Source organism: Arachis ipaensis, chromosome B10 (assembly GCF_000816755.2).
Source record: "Arachis ipaensis cultivar K30076 chromosome B10, Araip1.1, whole genome shotgun sequence".
Classification (NCBI taxonomy): Eukaryota; Viridiplantae; Streptophyta; class Magnoliopsida; order Fabales; family Fabaceae; genus Arachis; species Arachis ipaensis.
This window is the reverse complement of record NC_029794.2, coordinates 82,964,762-82,985,944: the sequence shown is the minus strand read 5'-3', so window position 1 is coordinate 82,985,944 and position 21,183 is coordinate 82,964,762. Positions and strand designations below refer to the sequence as shown.

The 21,183-nt window shown below is 36.9% G+C and overlaps 1 long non-coding RNA gene across 1 annotated transcript in view; it reads left to right on the top strand.

The window, feature by feature from the left end:
• Positions 16,966 to 21,183, top strand: part of LOC110267786 — a 27,962-nt gene continuing 23,744 nt past the window's right edge. The window contains exon 1 of the long non-coding RNA XR_002355698.1: positions 16,966 to 17,058. This is a non-coding gene — a long non-coding RNA (uncharacterized LOC110267786). The remainder of the gene's footprint in view (positions 17,059 to 21,183) is intronic.

Below are 21,183 nucleotides of genomic sequence, written 5' to 3'. Positions count from 1 at the left end.
TTCTGGTTCGGTCGTGTGGAGGCAAGGGCGGTTTGAGGGAGAAGAGAGGGGTGGATGTGGAACGTTGGGGAAGGGGGGAAAAGGGGGTGACGCTGGGTTAGGGTTTTCGCGTCGAGGGGTTAAGTGGATTCAAATCCACGCAGACGCGTAGATCACGCGAAAGCGTGGATGAGGCGGAAGTACAAAGACGCGAAAGCATCATTCACGCGAACCCGTGAGCGAGGGATAATGAAAATAACACGTACGCGTGAAGCACGCGTACGCATCGCCTAGAATTGTGCTAAACGGACAATTTCAGTGTCGTTTTGGCGCAACTCTCTGTTTGAAGTTAAGGGGGCAAATATTTTCACGCGACGTGTATGCGTCACCCACGCTTACACGTGGTGAGTGTAAATGAAAATGACGTGTACGCGTGGCCCAAATTATGCCTAACGCATAACAGCCGCATGATTCCAGCCCAACTTTCTGGGCGTTAGATCGTGACGTCGATTTGGAGTCGGCGCCCAGGCGTGGCCCATGCGCACGCGTGGTGTGATTTTTTTTTTGTGTGCAGTATGCAGGATGCAGATGCTGATGCGGACGTTATGAATGATTCTAGGGAAATAAAATAAAATGAAACTAAAAACAAACAAAATGGAATAGAATTAAAATAAAAAAAGGAACGATCATACCGTGGTGGGTTATCTCCCATCTAGCACTTTTAGTTAAAGTCCTTAAGTTGGACATTTGTTGAACTCTTTGTTATGGTGGCTTTGGCTTGAACTCATCCAGGAATCTCTACCAACGTTTGCAATTCCAATAGCCTCTGGGGTCCCATACTAGGCACGTAAAGCCTTTGAGCAAGTTAACGCAGGTTTTCAGGCTCCAGGAGTATTGATTGTCAGTATAAATTCCAGGATCCCAAACCTTGCTTTTGTACCCGTCTTCGTTGTTATCTTCATTATTCCAACCGAGCAGTATACAACCTGAATTTCCACTGAGATACCCAAACTTCTTCCTAAATTCATTCAATCGAGCTCTATACCAATCTTTGCACTTCCATTTGGAGCGTGGAACCATATTGAACTTTGGATTCCAACTTCTATTACTAACCATCTCCCGCTTACTCTTAAAGCCGGAAAGAGCTCTAAGCTGGCCATCGGTCTCAGGCAAACCATATTCAAGTGGAAAGGTGAAGATAAAGGCTAAGGATTTTACCCACTTAAAGTTTGTATTAGGTTGTAATGACCTTGGGAGAGGTGTTTCCAGTGGTTCTTCAAGCTCCACTTCCTTGTACTCCTCTATGAATTCTTCCATTTCCTGATGGACCTCTTCAATTGAAACCTCGTCTTGATCGAATTCTTCAATTTCTTCCTCATCACTCAGGTCATAAGTTGGAGGTTGAGAAAATTCTACCTCCATATCATCTTCATATTCACTCGGGGCAGAATCTCCAGTCTCAAAGAATTTAATTACGGATGCAAGTTCATCACTGGGAGAGCTTGATTTGTAGTCATCATTACCAAGAAAACCTACTTCTTGATTTGTCCCGTCCAGTCTTCATAAGATACATGCCTTGGGGGTTGTGCACTATCCTCCTTAGCATCAATTGCAAATTTCTGGGCGAAATTCTCCACAACTCTTGATTCCCATGGAGGTTTAGCGTCTCCTAAGTCTTCATCCAATTCTTCTTCTTCGATAATTTCAGCTTCCTCTACTTGTTCTAGTACAAAGTCATGTTCTGTACTGTCAACCAGAGCTTCTAGTGTCTCCTTCGGACTGGGGGCTAATCGATTTATCGCTTGCTCCAATTGATGAAGAGTTGCATGAAATTTATCAACGGTTTCCTTAAGACAATCCTGTGATTCTTGGGTCGACGGATATGGACATGATGCATATGGAAGTGGTGGTTCTTGGGAGTAATTGGATTGGAATTGGGGTGGATAAGGGTGAGGGTCATATGGAGGTGAATGGTTGTGATTGGCTTGTGAGTATGGTGGTTCAAAGCTATGTGGAGGAGGTGGTTTATAAGCATATGATGGGGCTTGTTGGTAACCACAAGGGGGTCCACCATATATATCAACTTGGTACGCACCTCGGAATGGTTCTTGACCATAGTAATTAGGTGGAGGTAGTTTGTCACGAAAGGGTCCACCATAACTATTGTCTTGACATGCATTATAGGATGGTCGTTGTCCATGGTATCTTGGAAGGTGTTGTTGCCGAAAGGGTTGATCAGATCCTCGTGGCTCCTTTCATCTGTGATTGTTTTGACCTTGATGCATGTTCCTGTTATAGCTTTCGTTCCTTTCAACAACATCAGAACCAAACTCAAAGCGACGGGGGGGTGAGAACTCATAGTAGCTAATAAAAATTAAAAACAAAAGTAAAAACAAATAAACAAACAAAAGAAAATATTTACAATAACCAATAATAAGGCACACGTTTGCAACTCCCCGTCAACGGCGCCATTTTGATGAACGAACTTCTGTCGGTAAAGAATTTTATAAAAATAATCAGGTTGCAAGTATAGTTTCTAAACCAACAGAAAATCCTTTGGTGCAAAAGTTTGGTTGTCACAACTCACAAGTAACAAAACCCAATAAAATTTATAACCAAAGTATTTAAACCTCGGGTCGTCTCTCAAGGAATTGCAAAGAAGTATGATTTATTATTGGTTATGAAACTGTATATTTTTGGGTTTTTGAAATAAGGAACAAGTAATTTAAATGGCAAGAAAAGTAAATTAATAATTAAGAAAACTCTTGGCAAGGTATGAGAACTGGAAATCCCATCCCAGTTATCCTTATCAAGTGTGATGAGAATTGTTTATTGCTCCCACTTAGTTAACCCTTACTAAATAAAGGAAAGTCAAGTAGACTAATTAACTTGATTGCTCAAGTCCTAGTCAACTCCTATGGAAAGACTAGGTTTAGAGGGATCCAAACTAATCAGCAATTTCTAATTTTCAATCAACAGCTGAGTTTGACAACTCAAGTGTCACCAATTACTTATCCAAAGCTAAAAGGGGAAAATCTACTTGAATAAAAATGCCTTTTTCATCAATTAAAGCTAAGAATATCATAAATCTGAAATACCTCAAATTGTATTTAAGCATAAATTCAATTCTAACATGAAGAGTTCATAAGCCAATTTGGCAAGATAAGTAATTAACAAGTAAAAGCATTAGAATAAATAAAAGTAGAAGAGAAACATAAATTATAGGAACATTGAACCTGGATTGAAGAAAATAAACATACTCTAAGAGAAATCCTAATTCTAAAACCTAAGAGAGAGGAGAGAGCTTCTCTCTTTCTAAAACTACATCTAAAACCTACAAAATTCTCAATAATGAATGTTCTATGACTGTTCAATGAATGAATGCCCTTGATTCCCTCATTCTCCAGCCTCTTATTCTGTGTTTCTGGGCTTGGATTTGGGATGAAAAAGGGCCCAGAAATCACTGGGGCGACTTCTGTAATTTTCTGCACGTGGCATCCGTCACGCGTACGCGTGGGTCACACGTGCGCGTCATTTGGAGATCTTCCTTTTCACGTATTGATTTAAGAAAATTGTCGTGTCGGTGTAGAATTTCACACAAAATGAATGAATTCTCATTGCAAGTATAGTTCTACACCAACAAACAATTCTCACATAAAAAATATTGGTTGTCTCAAGTAACAAACCCAATGAAAATTAATCAGAGTATTTAGACTCCGGGTCGTCTCACAAGGAATTGCAATGAAGTGCTCAATTATTGGCTATGAAGTGGCAAAAGGGTTTTGGTTTATAAGAGGGAAAAGAAAAGTAAATCAAGCAAGTAAATTAAAGAAAGCAAGTAAATAAGAGAAAGCAAGTAATGAAGAGAGAGACATTCATGGCAAGGGTTGAGATCATAGGCTTTCTATCCTAGTCATACAATGATTAATTCACCCTATTTAGTCAACTCCAACAAATGGAAGAAGATATCATGTTATCTTCACATAGGGAGAACGTCAAAGAAGACTAATCAATCATATCACAATGATAAACAAGAATTTATCCTATTACGTCATCCCCAAAGATGGAGGAAGGTATCATGTTATCCTCATACTCGGAGAAAGTCTAACAAGACTAGCTAATCTCAATCCAAAAGTCCTAATCACCTACTAATTAAATTAGCAAGAGATTAGAGTCAATGAAAATCATACTAGCTAACAACTCTAGATTACCAACCTAAGTTGGGTTTTCATGACTCAAGATTGCTTAATTACTCTTTCCAAGCTAAGAATGCTTAAAATCTACTCTAACATCCAACCAAGAATTTTGTCAAACACTTGGTGGGTACAAAAGGAAATCATGGTAAAGATGCAAGAATAGTAAATCTACCAACTACCAATTATAAGAAAAGTAAATTCACAACTCAAATCAACAATTAAAAGAACATCAAACATTAAATTTCATTCAGAGGGATCTAAATCCAACATGAGCATCCATGAACATAAAAGAGATATAAAAGTAAAATTGACAAGAGAACTAAGAAGAATAGAGTAGTAGAAACAAGAAATTGTAAAGGAGACAAGATGAAATCAAGAAATCATGCCTAGATCTAAGATGGATTAACCTAACCTAATTCTAGAGAGAAGAGGGAGCTTCTCTCTCTAGAAACTAACCTACATGATGCTAATGCTACAAAAAATTTCTCCCCCCTTGCCAAGCTTGAATTCTGCATGAAATAGCATCAGAAATGAGTTGGGTTGGGCCCAAAGTGCTTCAGAAATCGCCCCCAGCGATTTCATCTTTAGTGGGCCACGAGCAGCATCGGCGCGCATGCGTACATGGCACGTGCGCGCCCCTATACGTGAAACAACATATGCCAAAATTTATATCATTTCGAAGCCCCAGATGTTAGCTTTCCAACACAACTGGAACTGCCTCATTTGGACCTATGTAGCTCAAGTTATGGTCGATTGAGTGCGAAGAGGTCAGGCTTGATAGCTTTACGGTTCCTTCATTTCTTCATGAGTTCTCCCACTTTGCATGCTTTTCTCCTCACTTCTTCCATCCAATACTTCCCTTATGGACCTGAAATCACTCAACAAATATATCAATGCATCAAATGGAATTAAAGTGAATTAAAATCACTAATTTTAGGGCCAAAAAAGCATGTTTTCACAAATCAAGGGAGAATTGCAAAACCATGCTATTTCTTTGAATAAATGTGATAAAAGTTGATAAAATCACCCAAATTAAGTGCAAGATAAACCACAAAATTGGGGTTTATCAAATCTCCCCACACTTAAACCAAGCATGTCCTCATGCTAAGAATAAAGAAGGACAAGAAAAGGGGTATGAACATTTATTCTATGTAAAAAGACTATATAAACCTATCTACATGCATGCAACTAAATGAAAAATGCTTCTACCTACTTGGTTAAAAGCAAATCAATCTCCAAGAACATATATAAGCAATTAGGGCAAAGTTCATATGATGACTCACAAACTCTACCAATTCAAATATCAAAATGAAGTTCAAATAGACTTGCGAGAAGAAAGCTCATGAAAGCCGGAAACAAGGAATTGAGCATCGAACCCTCACCGGATGTGTGATGGGATATTTTCGTGGAAAAACGAATTTCTCCAAAACAGCCAAATCTAACCGGCAAGTGCACCGGGTCGCATCAAGTAATAATAACTCACGGGAGTGAGGTCGATCCCACAGGGATTGAAGGATTGAGCAATTTTAGTTTAGTGGTTGATTTAGTCAAGCGAATCAAGATTTGGTTGAGAGATTTGTGATTTGCAGAATTTAAACAAGGAAAAGTAAATTGCAACAAACAGAGAAATAGAAGATGTCTTGAATCAAACCGGATCTTAAACAGAAAAGTAAATGAGCATGGAAAGCAGTAAACAGAGGATGTAAAATTGGAATTCAGATCTCAGGACCCAAGAGACTAGAAAACCAAGTCTAGATCTCAATGCCTTCCTAGATCCAACAAGCACAATTGCAAAGGAAATTGTAAATTGCAAAGAAAGTAGATGAAGAAGCAAGTAACCGAAACTGAAATTCAATTAAGTAAAAAATTAAACAAGATCCCAAGGTGAGATTGAAACAGAATTTCTTCAATTCTCCACCCAAAATCCAAGACAAGAAAAGTAAAGAGTGCTGGGCAAGAACAAGGAAGAAGAGAGATCAATTCTCCTCCCAAATTCTCTTGAATTAAAACAACAGTGCTAAGAATAATAAAAGTGAGCTCTAAGCCAAACCGAAAAGAAAACTATTCTGAAAAACTAAAAGGGAAGCTCTATGAAAACTAAAAAGAGAAGCTCTATGAAAACTAAAAAGAGAAGCTCTCTTAAAACTTAAATCCTATGCTATTTATACACTTTCTTCAAATGGTCTTCAAGCCTTCAATTGGGCCTTTGCTCTTGATGGAATTGGGTTGATAGAGGCCTTGGTTGATTGCTCTTGGAGTTTGGAGAAGAACCGAATTGAACCGGGTTGGAATCATGAAAGCTTGAGTAAAAGTTGGAGTAAAAGTTAGGGGCTAACTTTTGCTCCAACTTTTCACATCAGCACCCTTGTTTTGCTGATACCAACATTGGGGCAAAAGTTAGGGGTCTAACTTTTGCTCTCTAAACAGACAGATAATCAGGGGAACAAAACCACTCTCAATCATAGCAGTGTTTGATGTAAGATAATCACTTAACAATACAACTTTTTGGAGTTCGCTTGCTTTACTCCTCATCATCATCATCACTGATCCACACATTCCTCTTTCATTTCTTTGGTTGATGATGCTTAATCCTTCCAAAAGCTTGTATGATGCTCTGCAATGATATTGAAAATTGCTTGTTCCCCAAGCACTTGAGAAATGGTTAGCATGCATGATTTATTTGTGGGCCTTTGTACTTACTTTGGTGTGGGAACACCAAACTTAGTACCTTGCCAATGGTTCTCATGCATCAGATTAACCATGTGTGAAACTCTTTTTCTTTTTTTTTTTCTTTTTCAAAAGCAATAAAACTGAAAACTAGGAAACAACAGAATAGTTAACTAGTTCATCCAACATGCTTGAAGCCAGCATTATGCAGAAAGTGAGAATGTATTTTATGATGGGATTTTGGTGGAACACCAAACTTAGAATCCTGCATTCTCCTTTAGATTGTTTTGGTGTGCAACACCAAACTTAGCTTCTTGCATTATAGATAAAACTAATTAACCTTTTTATTAAAATAGTTATGAACAGAAAACTACCTCAGGTCGGGTTGCCTCCCAACAAGCGCTCTTTTATTGTCACTAGCTTGACATCCTTCATCCTCTGATCATGGAAGTTGAGGTTTCTGTTGCCTTTGTTTTCCTCCTCTCACCGTAGGCTTCTCCTTGATAGTTGTTTCTTTTCCCGTAGCCTTCTCACTGTTTTCCATAACTGCTTTCCCTTTCAACCTAGCAGCTTTTTCATTGTTCTTTGAGTCATCTTCAGTGGCTCTTAGGGACATATTTCCCTCGCTCTCGCCCAGTTTAGCAAGGTTTTGAACCAGTTGTTCTATGTGCCTTTCAATTCTCTTGAGATATGCCTCTTGGTTTTTCCTTATATCCTCCTGCTCTATTATTGTCATTTCTTGAATTTTCATAAACCTTTTCATCATCATTTCTAGAACATAGAGTCTTTGGAAGTTTAGGATTGGTTGTGGCTGTGTTAATTGTGGTGATTGATGTAAGTCATTTTGGGCAGGTGGTGAGGTAGGACAGGGCTGGAGGTGTGTATATTGGGGTGGTGTGCAGTGATTTTTGTTGGTATGGTGGTGTTTTTGCAGGTTTGGAAAGTTGGGGTTGTTATAGTTGAATTCCCTTTGTTCCTGATGCTGAGATTCCCTCATTCTTAGATAAGAATGTGGTTTCCATGGTGGAAATTGTGCATTTACTGTGGCAGAATGTAGAGAATCAATTTGTCTAGCTATTGATTCCAATTGCTGCTGAGTTTGCTGGTATAGCTGTTTGTTTTGATTCATGATTGCAGGCTTGAATTTTAAAGGGAATTGGGAGTTGGATTTGCAGGAATTAAACGAGGAAAAGTAAATTGCAACAAACAGAGAAATAGAAGATGTCTTGAATCAAACCGGATCTTAAACAGAAAAGTAAATGAGCATGGAAAGCAGTAAACAGAGGATGTAAAATTGGAATTCAGATCTCAGGACCCAAGAGACTAGAAAACCAAGTCTAGATCTCAATGCATTCCTAGATCCAACAAGCACAATTGCAAAGGAAATTGTAAATTACAAAGAAAGTAGATGAAGAAGCAAGTAACCAAAACTGAAATTCAATTAAGTAGAAAATTAAACAAGATCCCAAGGTGAGATTGAAACAGAATTTCTTCAATTCTCCACCCAAAATCCAAGACAAGAAAAGTAAAGAGTGCTGGGCAAGAACAAGGAAGAAGAGAGATCAATTCTCCTCCCAAATTCTCTTGAATTAAAACAACAGTGCTAAGAAAAATAAAAGTGAGCTCTAAGACAAACCGAAAAGAAAACTATTCTGAAAAACTAAAAGGGAAGCTCTATGAAAACTAAAAAGAGAAGCTCTATGAAAACTAAAAAGAGAAGCTCTCTTAAAACTTAAATCCTATGCTATTTATACACTTTCTTCAAATGGTCTTCAATCCTTCAATTGGGCCTTTGCTCTTGATGGAATTGGGTTGATAGAGGCCTTGGTTGATTGCACTTGGAGTATGGAGAAGAACCGAATTGAACCGGGTTGGAATCATGAAAGCTTGAGTAAAAGTTGGAGTAAAAGTTAGAACCTCATGAAATAGCATGAATTCATACATGGTTGATTAAATCAACGGAAACATGAAAATCTACCCAATTGGCTTGCTTTTGGCTCAAGAAAGTGCATAATTCAATTGAAAACAAAAGAAAAAGGCTAGTGAAACTAGGCTAAGATGACTTGTCGTCAATGTGTATCCGCTCTAGTCGCTCTAGTGTATAGGATCGATCACTCAATTCTCTTCTAATCATGCTATATATGTTTTTTTTTCAAAGGTATATACAAACGTATCAATGCATATGGTTTTACATATTTAATGCATGAATATGTACCGAATTCCCAATATTTTTAACAAAAATAAAAATTATACTTTTACCTCAACCAATGTCCCAAGTTTCACATACCCAAATGATACACACCCTCACTAGCCTAAGCTAAACAAAGATCTAAATCAAGGACATTTATTGTTTTTCGCTTAAGGGTAGTGATGTCCTACAATTAAGAACAAAAGGGATTAAATAGGCTCAAATTTGGCTAACAATTGTTGATGAAAGGTAGGCTATTTAGGTAAGTGAGCTAAATGAAATGATAGCCTCAATCATATAAATGCATGTATACATGGAACAATGGACATAAAGAATCAAGCGAATCAAAGATTACAATCATAGAGAGAGAATAATACATACAAGAATGGAAATAAGTGGTTATATGATGTAAACAATCGGGCTCAGAACTCACATGCTTGTGTTCTTAACTCAAAAACCATGTTCCAAAATACATTCTTCAAGCAAGTTTGTCACAAAAAATATTTTCAAATTGGTGGGGTGCCCTAAAAACAATTTTTCTTGGAAAAGAAGTCATCACCCTAACCAAGTAGTCCTATCATAAAAAGGAAGAGGTCAAAATCTGTACAAATTCTAACTAGCATGCAACCTATCATGCAATGCAACAACTAACTAACAATGATAAAAATTGAAAAAAATTCGTGTTGAAAGGGAAATTGTTACCCATGGAGATCGGTCGGACGACCTCCCCACACTTAGAAATTTGCACCGTCCTCGGTGCATGCAAAGAAGAGTAAAGTGGACGGGTTGCTACAATTGATGAGTTTCTTCAAAGGGTTGTGCCGGTGGACTTGTTTGTTGCCCCATTTTGAAGCTTTTCCTTTCCTTCTTTTGGTGGCCAACCTCAAAGGAAAGAAAAAGAAAGAAAATTAAGCCTATAACAAAGACATTAAAGCAAATAGAACATAGGCGAGGGCTAATGCCAAATAAGAACAGGGTCCTCACTACATGGTAGCTACAACATGTGAGTGAGAAAACAATGTAAGCAAAGGCATATTAACTAACACTTGATGCAAGAGTAAAGTCAACGCATGAAGAGCACTAAAAAGCATCAAGTTCAAACAGAAAGAGTGGGTCATGAAAGGCATGCAAGTTCATATCAATGCACGAAGGGTACAACGATCTTCAAAGGTTAAGCATTGAATTAGAAATTTCATTACCCATCAATATCAAACAAGTCTAGAAGCACCAAGATTAGCCAAGAAATTCTCAACAATTAAGTAAGAACATTCAACACCATTGTTCAAATAAGAAACTCGAAAAAAATAAAGTAAAAACAGGCTATAAAAACAAAATAAAAATGCAAAGAATAGAAGTATGCGAATGCAATGGACAAAAGAAAATGGAAGATGAGAAAAAAAAACTCTTCTGTTTTGTTTTTTTTTTACCGGCGCGGACGCGTCATGCACGCTTACGCGTAGATGCGCAGTTGGTCGAAGGGCGCGTACGCGCCAGGTGCGCACACGCGTGGGTTGCAGGCACATAATAGGCACAAACTAGGCATAACTCTCTGGTTTTTGGCTGGGAGTAGAATTTTTGCATCCACGCGTACGCGTACGCGTATGCGCCAGGTGCGCGCACGCGCGGGTCGGTGCTCTATTTTTCAATTTTTTCCAAGTTCTTGCACCAATCCAAGCATTCCAAACCTCCAAACAGCTACCCAAACACCATAAAACCTTATTTAACGTATTAGACTACCAAATAGACTCAACAAACTACTCTAACTGTGAATTTAAACTAATTCTACCAATATTTACAAAAGAAAAAATGAAAAGATATTACCATGGTGGAGTGTCTCCCACCTAGCACTTTTGTTTATTGTCCTTAAGTTGGACTTATGGGGCCTCCTCTTAAGGTGGCTTGTGCTTGAAGCTATCCTTAAACATCCACCAATGCTTGAATCTCCAATAAGGTTTAGTCTTCAAAGATGATAACTCCAAGCCTTGATGGAGTTCCACACAAGCCATGGGCTCCCAAATTTGATTCTCCTTGTGCAATACGGGATCCCACACTTTGTTTTGACACCCATCTTCAAATTGATCATCATGATTCCAATTTGGTGGCATGACCTTAGAATTCTCAATTAAGCACCCAAACATTCTCCTAGACCCATGCAATTTGGTTCTACACCAACCATTTCTATTCAACTTCGATCATGCAACCATTATGAGCTTAGAGTGATGTTTCTAACCACTACACAACTCTCTCTTACTCTTAACTCCATAAAGAGCTCTAAGTTGACCATCATTTTCAATCAAACCATATTCAAGCGGGAAAGTAAAGATTATAGATAAGAATTTTACCCACTTGAATGTTATGTTAGATGGTGACTTAGGAAGGGACGCCTCCAATGGTCTTGTAAGTTCCATTCCCTTGTACTCTTCCATGATTACCTCCACCTCTTTACAACTTTCCTCAATATTAACCTCTTCCTCTTGACGGCTCACTTCCAATTCAATTTCTTCTTCATTGCTCACCAAGGGCATGAGAGGTTGTGCATCTTCTTCTTTGACCTCAATTTCAAGCCCAATGGGAGAGGATTCAATTGTAGATAGGAACTCCTCAATGATTGAATCCATCTCTTGATCAACCTCTTCAAAGTTTTCAATCATGATATGCTTTGGAGGTTGTACACCCTCCTCAACATCAACGTCAAGCATCTTGGAAGAGGGCTCTCTAATGCTACATTCCCATGGACTTCCAACATCTCCTAGATTTTCAACCACTTCTTTCGGCTCATTTATCTCAACTTCTTCCCCTTGTGACAATTCTTGCTTCATGTCCTCTTCTTCACCTTGAAGCTCTAAGCTCACTCCCTCACTATGCTCCTTAATTGCTTCTCCACATTCAACAATGGGAATTTCTTGATCGCATAGGCTTAGCCGGGAGGAGAACATATTGCTAACGGCTTCCGCTAGGATAGCCATCTTGGCTTCTAGCTCCTTAAACTCCTTTTGGTTCTCCTCTTGCCTTCGAATGTAAAAACTAACACATTCTTGGAGAGGATCATCCATTGGAGGTAGTGTGGAAAAAGAAGTTTCATTGTTTGGGAAGGAAGTTTCATAATTTGAAGTTGGTTCGTCTTGGTAAGGGTATGAAGATGGTGTATATTGAGGTGGTTCTTGAGAGTAATTGTGTTAGAATGGTGGTGGTTCCATGTATGGTTCATATGGTTCATAAGGTGGTTAGTAAGGTGAATAAGGATTAGGGTCATAATGAGGTGTTTGGTGGTATGGGGCTTGTGAGTAAGGTGGTTCAAAATTAGGTTGAGGGGGTGGTTCATGGGCATGTGGTGGTGGTTGTTGACAATCACAATAAGGGTCACCACATCCATTAGATTAATATGCATTATGATTAGAATTATACCCATAAGAAACCGGAGGTTGTGGTTGCCAAGAAGGTTGATCAATCCTTTGAGGCTCCCTCCCCCTTTGATTGTTCCATCCTTGATGCATATTGTCATTGTAGCTCCCATTTCCTACAACATAATTTGAGCCAAACCCATAGCCAAAGTGAGGATGAGAATTCATAATAGCAAATAAAAACAAAAGCTAACAAAAATAAGCAACAAAGTTCTAAAGCTAACAAAAACTAACAAATAAGTAAAAGGCAAACATATTCACAATATTTACAATAGCCAATAATGTAACACCATTGCAACTCCCCGGCAACGGCGCCATTTTGATTTAAGAAAATTGTCGTGTCGGTGTAGAATTTCACACAAAATGAATGAATTCTCGTTGCAAGTATAGTTCTACACCAACAAACAATTCTCACATCAAAAATATTGGTTGTCACAAGTAACAAACTCCAATAAAAATTAACCGGAGTATTTAGACTCCGGATCGTCTCACAAGGAATTGCAATGAAATGCTCAATTATTGGCTATGAAGGGGCAAAAGGGTTTTGGTTTATAAGAGGGGAAATAAAAGTAAATCAAGCAAGTAAATTAAAGAAAGCAAGTAAATAAGAGAAAGCAAGTAATAAAGAGAGAGACATTCATGGCAAGGGTTGAGATCATAGGCTTTCTATCCTAGTCATACAATGATTAATTCACCCTATTTAGTCAACTCCAACAAATGGAAGAAGGTATCATGTTATCTTCACATAGGGAGAACGTCAAACAAGACTAATCAATTATATCACAATGATAGACAAGAATTTATCCTATTACGTCATCCCCAATGATGGAGGAAGGTATCATGTTATCCCCATACTCGGAGAAAGTCTAATAAGACTAGCTAATCTCAATCCAAAAGTCCTAATCACCTACTAATTAAATTAGCAAGAGATTAGAGTCAATGGAAATCATACTAGCTAAAAACTCTAGATTACCAACCTAAGTTGGGTTTTCATGACTCAAGATTGCCTAATTACTCTTTCCAAGCCAAGAATGCTCAAAATCTACTCTAACATTCAACCAAGCATTTTGTCAAACACTTGGTGGGTACAAAAGGAAAGCATAGTAAAGATGCAAGAATAGTAAATCTACCAACTACCAATTGCAAGAAAAGTAAGATCACAATTCAAATCAACAATAAAAGAACATCAAACTTTAAATTGCATTAAAAAGATCCAAATCCAACATGAATCCATGAACATAAAAGAAGCATAAAAGTAAAATTAACATCACAAACTAAGAAAATGAAAGTGTAGAAGCAAGAAATCATAAAGGAAACAAGATGATAAGATGAGATTGAACCTAGATCTAGGAGAGATTAACTTAACCTAATTCTAGAGAGAAGAGGGAGCTTCTCTCTCTATAAACTAACCTACATGATGCTAATGCTACAAAAAATTGCTCCCCCTTGCCCAAGCTTGAATTCTGCATGAAATAGCATCAGAAATAAGTTGGGTTGGGCCCAAAGTGCTTCAGAAATCGCCCCCAGCGATTTCATCTTTAGTGGGCCACGAGCAGCATCGGCGTGCACGCATACATGGTGCGTGCGCGCCCCTATACACGAAGCAACATATGGAAAATTTTATATCATTTCGAAGCCCCGGATGTTAGCTTTCCAACGCAACTAGAACCGCCTCATTTGGACCTCTGTAGCTCAGGTTATGGTCGATTGAGTGCGAAGAGGTCAGGCTTGACAGCTTTGCGGTTCCTTCATTTCTTCATGAGTTCTCCCGCTTTGCATGCTTTTCTCCTCGCTTATTCCATCCAATACTTGCCTTATGGACCTGAAATCACTTAACAAATATATCAAGGTATCATATGGAATTAAAGTGAATTAAAATCACTAATTTTAGGGCCTAAAAAGCATGTTTTCACATTTAAGCACAAATCAAGAGAGAATTGCAAAACCATGATATTTCCTTGAATAAATGTGAGAAAAGTGGATAAAATCACCGAAATTAAGCACAGGATAAACCACAAAATCGGGGTTTATCACACGTACGCGTCAGTCACGCATACGCGTCGCTTGTGTTTTGCGCTAGGCACACGTCTGCGTCGTCCATGCGTGCGCATCACTGCCATTTTCTCCAAAACTCCATTTTGTGCGTTCCTTCCATTTTTGCGTGTTTCCTTTCTGTTCTCTAAGCCATTCCTGCCCTATGAAGCCTGAAAATACTTAACACACAGATCACGGCATCGAATGGTAATAAAGGATAATTAGAGTTAACATTTTTAAGGAATAGGAAACATGTTTTCACATATATCATCGAATAAGGAAGGAATTGTAAAACCATGCAAATCTTATGAATAAGTGGGTGAAGAATTGATAAAAACACTCAATTGAGCACAAGATAAATTATAAAATAGTGGTTTATCAGTATTAGTGAGCCATATGTTGATTATTGTAACATTGTATGAATTAGATTGTGTATCTTGTTGAATTAGAGTTCAATTGGAAGGTTGAAACGAAATTCTATTGGTTAAACTTGTGAAATTGCCATATGGAAGCTTGAACCTTGTGAAAAGAGAGGTTTTTAAAGTGTTCCACACTTAGGGAAAAATTGGCCAAAGTATGGTTTCAGTTTCTCGTAGTTAATATATAATGTAACGTGAAAACCTAGGCTAATTGACCGTAGGATTGGTTGAATGTTGTGAACTTGCTAATGTTAGTATTTTGGTAACATATTGAGTTTGTTATGAGCTTGATAAACCCCAAATTTAGGCTTTATCATATGTTAAATTTATCAACTTATCTCACATTTATTCAATGAAATAGCATAGTTTTGTCAATTTCTCCTAAATTGTGTTTATGATTAAAAACATACTTTTTAAGCTTTTAATTTTCTAAATTTAATTCACTTTGATTCTACTCGATGCCTTGATGTGTTTGTTTAGTAATTTCAGGCTTAGGAGGCAAGTATTGGATTGAAGAAGTGAAGATAAAGTATGCAAAGTGGAGAATTCATGGAGAAATGAGGATTTGGTGGAATTCATGGCCACGCATACGCATGAGTGAGAGTTTCGTCAGGCCACGTGTACGCGTGACACTTGTCACGTGACCAACTTAAAAAAATGTGGCTGATGATTTCCGAGCTTATCCAAGCCCAAATCCAACTCATTTCTAAAGTATTTGAAGCCAAATTCAAGAAGGAACAAGGGGAGAGCAATTAGTGTAACTTAGGAATCATGCTTTAGGTCATTCTCTAGAGAGAGAAGCTCCCTCTTCTCTCTAGAATTTGGATAGATTTAATTTAATTTCATCTTAGATTTAGGTTTTATTTATTGTCTTGCACTAGTTTAATTACTTTTTCTTGTTTTGTTGCCTTGATTCTCTTAGTTTTACTTGTTATTTCTTGTATTTGGGGGGCTTTTATGTTATTGAACTGTTGTTGATTTTCATTTTCATTTATTCAATTTTGATGTTTTTACGTTATTGATGTTTATTTGAGTTATTGTTATTGATTTCTTGCATTGGGTAGTTTTAGATTTTGTATTTCTTACTATTTTAATATGCCTTTCTTTTATGCATGTTAAGTGTTTGTTAAAATGTCTCCTTTAGTTTTAGAGTAGATTTTAAGCATTCTTGGCTTGGAAGGAGGAGTTTAGTAATCTTGAGTCATTAATACCCAACATATATTGGTGATCTAGAGTTGTTAGTTAATCTTGTTTCCATTGATGCTACGTATGGATTGGGATTAACTAGGCGTGTTTGACTTTCTCTCAATATGGAGATAACGTAATAGGCTTAGATATATATATATATAACAAGCTTAGTTAAAATAATGAAATTTTTCAAGAAATTTATCTATAGGGCACCCCAATTGATTTGAGTAAAAATTGTTTATTGAACTTGCTTGAATTACATATTGTGGAACATGTCTTTGAGCTAAGAACACATAAGCTTGTGAGTTTTTTAGCCTAATTCTGTGGTTACAGCATATAACCACAATTTTCATTCTTGTGTGTATTATTCTCTTTCTATGATTTCAGTCTTTGATTTTTTTTATTCTTTATGTCCATTATTTTACGTATGAATGCATTTATATGATTGAGGCCTTTATTTCATTAGAGCTCACTTACCCAAATGGCCTTACCCTTTCATCCACCTTTGTTAACCAATTTGAGCCTGTTTAATCCTTTTTGTTCTTAATTTTGGCACATCACTATCTCTAAATGAAAAATAATAAATGTCCTTAATTTGGATCTTTGATTAGCTTAGGCTAGTGAGAGTATTTATCATTCAAGTGTGGGAAATTTAGGGAACATTGGTTAGATAAAAGTATATTTTTGAGTTTTCATTAAAAATTTTGGAAGTTGGGTACATACTCATGAATTGAATGTTGAACCATATACATTAATATTTTTGCATAAATCATGTTATTGAAAAGAAAAAAAAAGAAAAAAAATATAAAAAAAGGAAAAAAAAAAGAAAATAATAATAATAATAATAATAATAATAATAATAATAATAATAATAATAATAATAATAAAGGGGACAAAATGCTCTAAAGTAAAGTAATTATAACAATGCATATCCGTTGTGATTAAAAAGAGAATTCATGAGTGTGTGAAAAAGTGAATAATGGGTAGTTAGGTTTGCATTTGAATTTTATAGGCTGTTATATGTGTTAGGTGAGAGTTTAGGTTAATCAAAGAAGCAAATTTCAAGCTCACTTAGCCATATATAACCTTACCTTGACCCTAGCCCCATTACAACCTTTTGAAAAGTCCTCATGATATTTGTATGCATGTATTGAATAATTGTTGATTGTTAGATGAAAAAAATTTTAGAAAGCAAGATTAGAAGAGAATTGAAAGAATTAACCCTATACACTTGAGCGATTAGAAAGTATACACATCCGGTGAGGGGTTCGATTACTCAATTTTATGGTTCCATCTGTGATTATCTAAATCTTGCAAGTTTGTAAACTCCTTTCAAAAACTCTAATCAATTATTGGATTTGACTTGGGTGTGATTGCTTTAGCCTTTATGTTCATATATGTATTCTTGGAAATTGATTTATTTTGACTAAGTAGTTGCATGCATTGCATATAGGTAGTTTACTTCGATAGAATAAATGTTAACACCAATTTCTTATATCTTTCTTGGTTTAGCATGAGGACATGCTTGGTTTAAGTGTGGGGAGGTTGATAAACCCTAATTTTAGGGTTTATCTTGTGTTAAATTTAGTGAATTTTACCAATTTATCTCATATGTATTCAATGAAATAGCATGATTTTGTGAATTTCTCCTAAAATTGTGCTTACGATTAAAAACATACTTTTTAGGCTTTTAATTTGCTAAATTTAATTCACTTTGATTCCACTCGATGCCTTGATGTGTTTGTTTAGTGATTTCAGTCTTAGGAGACAAAGATTGGATTGAAGAAATGAAGACAAAGCATGCAAAGTGGAGAATTCTTGAAGAAATGAGGATTTGGTAGAATTCATGGCCACGCATACGCATGACTCATGCGTACGTGTAAGTAAGAGTTTCGTCAGGCAACGTGTACGCGTGACCCATGCATATGTGTGAGACTTGTCACATGACCAACTTAAAAGAAAATGTAGCTGGCGATTTCTGAGCTCATCGAAGCCCAAATCCAACTTATTTCTGAAGTATTTGAAGCCAAATTCAAGAAGGAACAGGGGGGGAGTAAGTAGTGTAGCTTAGGAACCATGCTTTAGGTCATTTTCTAGAGAGAGAAGTTCCCTCTTCTCTCAAGAATTAGGGTAGATTTAGATTTTATTTCTTGTCTTGATCCAGTTTAATTACTTTCCTTGTTTTATTGCCTTGATTCTCTTAGTTTTACTTGTTATTTCTTGTATTTGGGGGACTTTTATGTTATTGAACTCATGTTGATTTTTATTTCCATTTATGCAATTTAGATGTTTATATGTTATTGATATTTATTTGAGTTATTATTATTGATTTCTTGCATTAGATAGTTTTAGATTTTATATTTCTTGCTATTTTAATATGTCTTTCTTTTATGCATGTTAAGTGTTTGTTAAAATGTATCCTTTAGTTTTAGAGTAGATTTTTAGCATTCTTGGCTTGGAAGGAGGAGTTTGGTAATCTTGAGTCATTAATACCCAACATATGTTGGTGATTTAGAGTTGTTAGTTAATCTTGTTTCCATTGATGCTACTTATGGATTGGGATTTACTAGGCTTATTTCACTTTCTCTCAATATGGAGATAACATAATAGGCTTAGCTCTTGGTAATTATTGTGTTATGATTAATGACTAGGATGGAAAACCTTGATTCTCAATCCTTGCCATGAATGCCTCTTTAGTATTTGTTATCTTTAGTTGTTTGTTTTTTTTTATTGTCATTTAAAATCTTGTCTTCTCATATGTAAACCCCCTTGAACCTCATAACTGATAACATGCATACCTCACTTCAATTCTTTTGAGAGATGATCCAAGATCTAATACACTCGGTTATTATTGGTTTGCATTGTAACAAACAAAATTAAACTCTGATGCGAGTCGATTGTTGGGTTGGAGCTATACTTGCAACGAAGAGATTTTTTTATTGAGAAGAAATTCCAAATCGACGATTGCTCTACCATCTGAGCTTGTGATGATGATTGACGAGGATGATGATTATGGTTTGGATGTCGATTTATACATGAATGAGTTATGTTGTTTGAAATGTGGAATGTTAGGATGAAATTGATATAAGGGAGTATTGGTATGTTGTGAAAGAGATGGAATGTATATAGGGGTTGTTTTGGTCATAATTGATGTTGTTTTGAAATGGAAAACTTTGGGTTGGGTGAGGTTTTGCTAAAAATAGATGTTTGGTACTTTTGATAACAGTGGATTTTTAACCAAACTTCGACGGGCCATAACTCGGCTTTCGTACCCTCAATTTTTTTTCAAACTTATTTCAAATGAAAATTGGGTCTGTGAAGTTTATGTCGTTTAAAGAATGAACTAAAAATAATTTTTTTTATGAAAGAGTTATGCTCGTTGGAAGTTTGGTGTGCAAAAGTGATTTATGCAGAACTTAACAACTTTTTATCATTTTGAAAGGAGTATGCAAACACACACGTGACGTGGACCCTAGGCTCTGCCCAAACGTGCCGCATACGCAGGCGAGTGCATGCGCATGAAAACGGGGGGAGTTTACAGGCTTGCGTACGCGGGCAGTACCACACGACGCAGGATGGCTTGCCTCTCCGAGGGGCTCACATACGCTGACATGAGTCGCGTACGCGAGATGGGTAACAGACACCCCCACATACGCAAAACGAGGCATGCGTCCGCGAAACCCCTGTTTTTGAAAAAAAGCGTATTTTCGTGATTTCAATCTATTTTCTAACTTTTGAACCTCTATATTTACCTTCTAATGTTCCAAATTTAGATTCTAGCCTTAGGGAGAGGAGAGAACTTAGGAGGGGTGGTAATGATAAACCATTATTTTATGATTTATATTGTGTTTAATTGTGTGATTTGATCAATTCTTTACCCACTTATTCATATGATAAGCATGTATTTACAATTCCTTCCCAAAATCACTCCATGGTTGAAAACTTGCTTTCTAGAGACTTTTAATTATGTATTTTAATTCTCCTTTATCCCATTCGATGTCGTGATTTGTGTGTTAAGTGTTTCAGGCTTCATAGGGCATGAATGACTTGGAAATTGGAGAGGAGGCTCGCAAAAATGGAAGGAACACAAGAAACCAAGGAGATGACCAGCGAGCAATGACGTGAGCGCATGGCCAACGCGAACGCGCGAAGTGAAGAATTCGCAGCGACGCGGACGCGTGCCTGATACAAACACGTGGATTGGAGTCTGCACGCCTGACGCGGATGCGTGCCTGACGCGAACGCGTGGAAAGGAAAAACGCTGAATGACGCGAATGCATAGACGACGCGTACGCGTGACATGCGCGATCTGCAAAAATAACAGAATATGCTGGGGGCGATTTCGGGCCGCTTTTTGACCCAGTTTTCGGCCCAAAAATACAGATTAAACCTAAGGAACATGCAGAGGCTCAAGGGGCATCCACACACATTGAGATTCATCACATTAGGATTACACTTAGTTTTAGTTCTGAGTTTTTTTTTTAGTTGCATTACATTGATAGTTTATGCTTTTGCTTGGATTTTTGGGTTGCTGAAAGTCATTACATCCATTGAAGACATTACTCTAGTTTGTTTCCTTATTCCTTTATTTTTAATTAGTTACTCATTGACTCTATTCAATTATGTTACATTTTGGATTTATTAATATATGAAGTTATTTTTATTTAATTGATTTTAATTCTCCATTTTATTTTAATTAATTATGTCTTCTCATATTTTTATGATTATTAATTTCATGTCAATGGAGTAGAATTTCTACTTGACATGGGGGTTGATTAAGAGGTGATACTTGAGTTGGAATGCTCAAGTGCTTGGTTAAACTGGACGTTGTTGGCTAATTCCATACCTACTAACACTAGACCTCCCCAAGGGAGAGGGCTAGGACCTGAGGATAAGAGTTAGTTCAATCACCATACCTTTCCTTACTTAGTAAAGGGAAATCGTGTGAGAACAACAACCTTTTTACACTACACTTGAGAAGATTCCCACAAGGATAGAAGTTCCACTTAATTATTCCCCTAGTCAAGGCCTTTTATTCAGAGTATCAATAATTATTCTTAGTTTATTTTTATTGCCTTAATTCACAATTATTTTAATTGCTCATTATCAAA